Below are 8,558 nucleotides of genomic sequence, written 5' to 3'. Positions count from 1 at the left end.
GACCACTTTCACAATTGCTTTATTAGCATTCTTGCTATCTCAAATTTGATTGAAAATGCACCATTTGCCTGTTTTTCAAAATTTTTATTATATCCCCCCCCATCCCCTCCAAGAACCCTCTTTATGCCGGTCAGACTGGCACACTAGGCACGCTCGCCACAGTGCACTCACCCACAACTTTTACACCTCACCACTTTCTAATGTCACCAGCCGCCACTGCTCTGAATCTTGCAGGCTGGTGTACAGGGGCGGATTGGCCCTGCGGGCACTCGGGCATGGGCTGAAGGGCTGGTGTCTTAGTGCCCTCTGTGGGCCGTTTATTTCCCCCCCTTTCCCAGTCCACAGAGAGCACTCACAGGGAGAGGAAAGCAGCCTCGGTGTGCGACCGTTCAACGATGATCAGCTGTGGCCTCTCCTTGACCCCTGCCAAGCAATCACGCTGATAGTGGGCTGGGGAGGGGTGATTGTGTGCCAGAATCGGGCTCCCTGGGGGCCAGGTGTTGCTCGGGCCTTTGAACAATTTTCACCTGGGCCCCCCTGGGGCCGACACAGCCCTGAAACAGTGTTTTCATTAACACCTCACCCACAGCCCTTCTCATTCAGGGCATAGTAAGCGAGGAAGAATGAGTCTCGCTGTGGGGGCCAGGTGAGGATGGGAACTCGCACCATCTTCACCTTAGCCCTCCCCCCCCGCACTCCCATGGATGGCCCAGCAGCTGTTTTTTGCTTTATTCCCTCTCCTGCCAGGCCATTGCCCTGAGGCAGTGAATGGCTGCGTAATTTACAAATAGCTGGGGCCTCGCTGTTTTTCAAGTGCTCCTGTGCTGGAGGGTTGGGGAATAATTTTTTAATAGAAAGGGGCCTCGCTGTTTTCAGATGCTCCTGCGCTGGAGGGCTGGGGAATCATTTTTTAATAGAAAGAAGTCTTGCTGCTTTTCAGGTGTTCCTGCGCTGGAGAGCCGAGGAATAATTTTTAACAGAAAGGGGCCTCACTGCTTTTCAGGTGCTCCTGCGCTGGAGGGCTGAGGAAAAAATTTATAATAGAAAGGGGCCTCGCTGTTTTTCAGTTGGTCAGCTTGTAGGACATGTCACCTTTGCCCTGTGTCCTTCCCAAGAACAATATCCTTCTACTTACATTCCTTGTGTATTTCATGAAAGGGCACGCCCGTGAATGTGGACCATGCTCCGCGAATGTGGGCCACTTTTTAGGTCTCGGCTCAAAGGCTGCGCTTGCGCAGTCTCGATCCGAGATTTAATGACTTGGAGAAGAGGGGCTTGAACCCGCCCCTCTTCTCCCCTGTTCTCCATTGGCTGGCCTCTTCAATGCTGGCCAGCCATTGGAGAAGAGGTCCCGTCACTCCGATCATGCCCCGTCCTTTTCGGATCAGGGGCGTGTTTTTTGCAGAAAGTCTAATTATCTCCTCCAGCCAATGGCTGGAGGAGATAACAGCAAAACACGCCTCCGAATCCGAAAAGGACGCTGCGTTTCTCCGAGGCATTTCTGCTCTGCCTCGGAGAAAGGCTGTGGTGTCTTCCGGTGCCCTCGGCTTGTTCCTCTTTACTTGTTTTTCACTGTACGAGTGCTGCCTTGCCTAAAAAAACACACACAAAAACGTTGTGCTACCACTCGACCCCTAGAATCTACTTTAAACTTGTCAATAGCAATATCCACTAGGGGCTCTAATAACTTCTGCTATTAGTCATCTCAAAAGGTAGTGTTTCTTACGTCGGGGGTATAGAATATCTCTTTCTCTACCATTTTCTATGTTCCTCCTTCTTCTCGACTGCTGTCTTATTGTTTCAGTGTTAAGTTAAACAAATATTAAATATCCGGAATCCGCGTTTCCCCACGGGCCACTCTTTGATGTAATGTGCATAACTCCCCGAGTCCCCGCACCTGTCTGTGACCTGCAGAAATGAGCTACGAGCATCTTGTGACGAAAACACGAAAGTTTAACAAAGGGTCGTTTATTATTTTTCTATTCGCAGCAAATTATTTTTTTACTGCTAACACGAAATTAAGTTTTAAAATTTTATAACATGTTAAATGGCTCAACGAACGTAACGGGACACCACAAGCGGCAGCAATGAGGCACTTCTTTCTGAATTCAGAAACTGCGGACTGTTCTTTGCTGCTCTTAATCGAAAGAAAGACCCCCATGCCACGCCTATTGACATCCCATTCTCCTTGGTAAACTCTGCCGAGGAAGACATTAACGAAGAATCAATCTGTTTAGTATTCTTTCAAATTAATTTGATTTCCTCGCTTGCAGTACCGCAGCGCGCTCCCTTACAGACCTGCAATGCTGGGCTCCCAGCAGCTGTGCGGCCATTTGCCGCCCAAAGTGGCGGTGTAAGGCAGGAGCCAAGCATGAATATTCATGAAGCGGAGGAGGCCGCGTGTGCGTGTCTCTGCGCGCGAGGACTGGGGGTGTTGGCACACAGGAGAGACAGCTGCACCAGCCTCTACAACACACACGCAGAGCGCGGGGGCCGTAGCTGTCGCTGCACGGACGCGAGCTCTCGAGCCGGGGTAGGCAAACAGGCGGAGCGACAGACGGCCGCCATACCGGCCAGCTGGTTGCTTGAACATGCGCACGGCGCTCCAGGAACTACTCTACGTTTTTATAAAAAAAAGAAATACAGTTTACTCTTTTTGAAGAACTACGCTGATTCAGCCATTTTTTTTGCGTTTGAGGTGTCTAAAGGTAATATACACATACAACTTTAAATGTAACCTAATGAATGCAGACAGGACAAGTCGTAAACAGCAATTACCTCTGTTTTCCGACTTGTGCCGTCAAAAGTTCTTTCATGAGCCTACTGGACTACTCTGTGTGACGTCTATGTTCTAGGAGGAAGTAACCCTGTATTCTCCAGTGTTGAAATCTAAGGGTTACAGGCAGGGCTTTAAGTGGGATGAAAGATTGGGCGTGGGGGGGGGTCTCAAAGGGGCGTCGTCAATGTAAGTAAGGGCGTGGCTTAAAACACGTAAGCTAAACAGCTGTGCTTAGAATAGTGTGCCGCCCAACTTGCATTTTGATGATTTATTGCTAATCTCGTCACAGGTGCTGGAAGGTTTGTGGAAGCCACTGTGTGTGTGGCTCTGTGTATGTGGCTCTGTGTGTGTGGCTCTATGCGCGGTGGCTCTGTCTGTGTGTGGGTAACTGTGTGTGTAGGTGGCTCTGTGGGTGGCTCTATTTGTGTGAGGGTTGCTTTATGTGAGTGGCTCTGTGTGTGTGGGTGGCTCTGTGTGTGGGTGGCTGTGTGTGTGTGGCTCTGTGTGTGAGTACAAATGCAAAAGGTCTCGCATTTGAGAGTGATTAAGCTATTGACATTGTAAATAACAATGCCGTTTCTTTAAATGTTTTAAAAACAAAAATAATGTCATGAGCAATGCAAATAGCTCTAACTTTACCAATGCCGAGACCATTGCATTGTAAATGCTTGTTTCGTCAGTGCCCTGGCCAAATTGTGATCCCAATCCGACACTGCTGGTGCAGTCTCGTTTTAGCAGCTGTTGGTGTAAGACTACTTGATATACTAGCCTATAGCTCATATACTATTGAAATGCTTTACAGTGGATCCGTAAATACGGCGGTACGACCAAACGGTCAATATACTTTGTCTCCGGATTGCGCTCTGTGTTGTACAATGAATGTATATATGCAAAAGCACAAGAAAAAGAGATAAACAATATTGTAGAGATAAAAAAATATTGTAGAGCAGGGGCTGAAAGCTTTTTTTTGACAGGAAGTGACATAATCACATCAAGTCTTTACGAAATGGACCACTTGCACTAGCCCTAGAGCATAAGGAGGAACTAGTGAATGGCGACAGATGCGCACATCGCAACTTTAAGAACAACATGACTACCCTGAAGTTAGATGCGTCGTCACAGCCACAGAGAGCGTCCTACTGCACAGACGGAAACCAGGCGGACATTATAAGAGGAGGTTCCTCCGAACTCGGGGATTTCGGCACTTTGGACAGACATCAAGATGGAGACCTGGTTCTGTCTCGTGCTGGTGCTCGGAGTGGCTTCAGAGTCTCGCTCTGCGCCTGCGCCAGACGTCTCGAGGAGTGCCCACGCTGGCGATGCTGACGTGACCACTGGTTTCTACAGGAGCCCAGTGAACGAAGCTTATCTGTCAGATCTGCATAAAAGTGAGCCAATGCACAAACAGGTAAGCAAAATTAAACAGTAATGTTAATAATTAAATGCCTGACACAATATAAGCAACAATAATATCATCACAATTACGGATATTATAATTTTATAGTAGTAACATGTACATATAGATTGGAGTGCTTTCCATGTCTATGATGTAGCTGCAGAATTTCAGTTTCTGAAATGCAGCTGAAAACAAGGTTTATCAAGAAATAATGGTCCATATGGTAAAAATGTAAAGCCTCATTTATGCAATCAGAATGCAGTGTGAAATTCGGTAAATGATGTTTGTAAGCATATTAAGGATATAATCAATGAATCTCGACTGAAAAATAGTAACATAAGGAAAAAAAACATATACTTAAAAATCTGTAATGGTTAATGTGATTGTATTGAATTAGTCATACAGTGAAAAAATTACAATGCGGCACAATGCTTGAGCGGCAATGAAGTGCTGCACAGTTGTGAATAACTCAACCACAGTCAGATTCGTAAAAACAAGTGGTGAGTTGAAATTGTTATATATGTATAAAAAGAAAATTAGTCATCCTATCTTCTTTTTATTACACTCCTCATATGTCCACTTGTGAACCGGTTGACGCTTTGACTCAAAGGCCAGTAAAGTTCACAGGCCATCACAAGAACAGCAACACTTTAGCTGACGTGACAGGTTGAGTATCAACCAAGATCCAAAAGAAAGAGGGGGGAAGTACTTTTTCACATCACCAGTCAAGCGAATCGTGAGCGTCACCAGAAAAAATCTGGAAGAATCGAAATTCTCCTAACGAAATAAATTTGGGAGAGACCACGTTGAACTAAGACTTTTGCAGGCTGCAGCCCTCCCCCTCCCCCTCCCCTGTTAGTGTCTGGACTCTAGTTTTCTTCCTAACGAAATACATTTGGGAGAGACCTCATCGAAATAAGACTTGCAGGAAGGAGAACAACCCCTGTCAGCGTCTGGACTCGAGTTTACGTCAAATCTATATCTTGTGAGCAATTTTACTGTTTCTCATTTTATCCTTTGACAATCTCTGATCCTTTTTTAAGCTCAATTTTAAGTTTATTGATTATAACTTCTTCTGCGATTAACAATGAAAATGATTAAAAACTGCTTTTCAGTCACATTATTTCATAGATATGAATTGAAAAAAGAATGAAAACAAATTCACTAAAAGATTTTACGTATAATCTTAAATTAAAACATTACTGAAATACAATCAATATAACTACTGTTGTCCTATTACTATAAAAAACAGTGAAGCAATATCATTTTCGTTACTACAACAACATCTGTTTTTGAGAAAATGAGCATCACTCTCCATATATCTTATATCATACAGTTGACGTTAAAATAGTTGTAAAAGAATGTGTAAAATGTAAACAGATTATAACATACACACTCATTTGTGGGGAATTTTGCCATATACAGTTTGTCCTTTTTTATTAACTTATATTTGAAGTACAATGGAAGTATACAGCGTTTCCTAGCATCAACAACAACTGTATGTGAACAAATATAAAGTGCATCCTTCAGGTCTTGCACCCCACCATGACACAGACCACAAGTACGGATCGCATGTCCAATACCTAACCAAAGCCCTTTGTAAATGTTCAAAGGCAAAATGCCCACTCTGAGCATGAGTATTGTTCTTCTGACATTGTGATACAAAGTCATTAGTAGATATTTTGGAATCTGTTTAAAGGCTGCAATTTCAGACTGTAGGAAGCTGGCTCTCTGTATAGTGCACTAACATGAAGTACACTGTGTAGAGAGTCCAGTGAGACCCAGATTGGTATACAGACGCAAAAGTAGATAATACTAACACTCTATTTGTTTGCTAGTATGGATGAGGCATATTGGAGGGTAGTGCTAAGCATTTGTTGTACTGACAGAGGCACTAAATGAGACACACATTCAAGAATAAATCTGAGACCAATTTACAAACAAGCATTTGCAATGAAATAGGTGTCGCATTATTAAAGTTTGAGCTATTGGTGTTGCATTATTTAGCAATGCCAATAGCTCAAACTTAAATAATGCGAGACCTATTGCATTGCAAATGCTTGTTGATTTTTATAATGAAAGCAATACAGTGAGAATGAGGAGGGAGAAGAAAAGATTCATCTCCCGTACTTTTACTTCTTTTTACCTCTGCAATACATAAATAATGAAAGGCGCCTTTTCCCAATTTGTATTTACAAACCACCCGAGTTTCAGGATTTAATACCGGTTTCTTGAGGGAGGCGCAAATGACCACAGGTACTTAGGCGAGCTCTCTCCAAAACTTGGCGGTTATCTAGGAAAGCAGGACTGGAAAAGCCAGTTCAGCAGGCACGACCGACCCGCCCTTTCCGTTGTAACTGAAAGTAAACTTACCCTTTCCTGCTTACATGTGAGAGCACAGAGATTTTGCAGGAAGAGCTGGCCAGGTATGTGAGCTGGTGCAAACAGACTAACCAGGCACCGGGCTGCCTCCAGAGAGCAGAGGGACCCGAGAATCCGGACGTGGGCATCCGGACTCCGGATGCCCACGTCCGCAACCGTACCTGAGGTAACAAGCTGTCTCCGACGGGGGGAATGAAAAGTGAAAGTGCATGAGGCTGTTGACAACGGAAGGGGGACAGGAGATGTGCACGCCGCGTGGCTGTACACGTTACATGCAAGAGCGTCTTCACAAGCGTGTACACAGGCTCCAATCCGCCAAAAGCCTGCGCGTGCCCATCTCCTGTCCCACTTCCGAGGCAAGTCAGCAACAATTGATCTCGCTGGCGACAGCAGCGCTCCGCGCTGCGTTCGCCAGGCGAGACCTAAAATCACAGATTTTTATGTATTCTTTCAGACCAAGAGTTTCACTCTACAGAAAGTACATTTTAAGATGTGAATTTTTCAAGTTCGCAAAATAAATCACATTTGTCAGCAATTATGCACCATTGAAGTCCATGGGAGAAAATAGAAAAATGCATATAAAATCACACAGTTGGATATCAAGGTTCACCTTTGAGATTTAGGTAATTAACAAGGCCAGGCCCAATGTTCCACCAGTGGAATCTTGGGAGCATCCCAGATTCGGCAGAGAGCAGAGTGCTTAGCTTATTGGTAGCTGGTGTGCTGCGAAGAAGACAGCCACTTGAAAACACACTGCACAAGGGGGCTAAAGGTAAGTTCGAGGGAGTCCCACTCGAGGGAGCTGGTCACAAGGGCCTAAGGACCATGAGAGCACAGCTGATTCATCAGTATCCAGCTCAGGCAGATAGGTCAGCCAGGCGCACGCGTCAAGATGTCCTCACCGTGAAGAACAGGCAACTTCCGTGACAGGTGGGCCACTCACAAAGTGGATCTCAGGGATCTCAAGTCCCTCGATGGGTGCTTGCTTCCTGGGCAGTTGGAGTCTGAATTGGACTCTTCGTTTTGGTGAAAGCTGCAGATGGTCTGCTACCCCGGGTGTTAGTGTGGCACGCCTCAGAGAGATCCTGGTGGCTCTACACTTGGAGAGGAGACAAATTTGATCCTCCGGAGCTGGTGTACCACTTTTTGTTTTGGTACTGCGCCGGAGTTGCCGGGGAGCAGCAAGATGATAAAACCGGATTCTGCGGTTAGGTGCCTGCGGCTGCAGGTGAGCAGTACCTCCACTCCAAGGGAGTTCTTTGGCAATTTGTAGAAGGCTGGAGGAGCTCTGGCGTTCTTAAAGGTCTCAAAGTTGCAGGACAAGACAGCACACCATGAATGTCAATTCCTTAAGGCAGCAGATAGGGTTTGGCACCAATTTTCTGCAGCAGGGCTTCAGTCCTCTGGTAAGCAGCTCCTCTTTGTCCTTTTCTTCTCTGTGTCCATCAAATCTGAGTTCAGGGTCAAGGGATGTCACCTAAATACTACATTTTGGGGCATTAACAGGGGTGACAAGTAGTAGCCAATGGGCTACCTACCTTTATGGTGTCTACGCCCTCTAACTGACCACTTCCTGAGGGAAGGGGCACTAACCTGACCCTAATTGGCTGATTCCCTCACAAACCAAGATGGAGGGCAGTGAAAAGTGGGTTCCACATCCAGGGCCGGACTGGCCGTAGTGGGCACAGGGCGTTTTCCCAGTGGGCCGCCAGGGTGGGGGCCGGTTTTGGGCCCCTGAGGGGACGTTTTTGTTACCGGGGGCTGGCAATATCGGCTCCCTGTAACAGAATCACCCAAAACCGGCCCAAGGAAACAGCTTGGCCCCACCTTGGGGGCTGGCTGTGCAGTTTGCCAGGGCCAGTTTCGGTTCCTAGTCCGACCCTGTCCACATCACCTGTCCTACTTTAGGGGTGGTGCTGGCTTAATGGGGACCCACCTCCTAATTTAACTAATTTTCCCACCTGTCCTCACGCCAAACGTGGAGCAGGAAAGGAGGGTTGG

The 8,558-nt window shown here is 46.2% G+C and overlaps 1 long non-coding RNA gene across 1 annotated transcript in view; it reads left to right on the top strand.

The window, feature by feature from the left end:
- The first annotated feature begins 3,826 nt into the window (after positions 1-3,826).
- Positions 3,827-8,558, top strand: part of LOC146796225 (uncharacterized) — a 44,634-nt gene continuing 39,902 nt past the window's right edge. The window contains exon 1 of the long non-coding RNA XR_014969583.1: positions 3,827-4,187. This is a non-coding gene — a long non-coding RNA (uncharacterized LOC146796225). The remainder of the gene's footprint in view (positions 4,188-8,558) is intronic.

This window comes from Triturus cristatus, chromosome 10, assembly GCF_964204655.1.
Source record: "Triturus cristatus chromosome 10, aTriCri1.1, whole genome shotgun sequence".
NCBI lineage: Eukaryota > Metazoa > Chordata > Amphibia > Caudata > Salamandridae > Triturus > Triturus cristatus.
The sequence above is the reverse complement of the archived record's forward strand: the minus strand, read 5'-3'. Positions and strand labels throughout refer to the sequence as shown.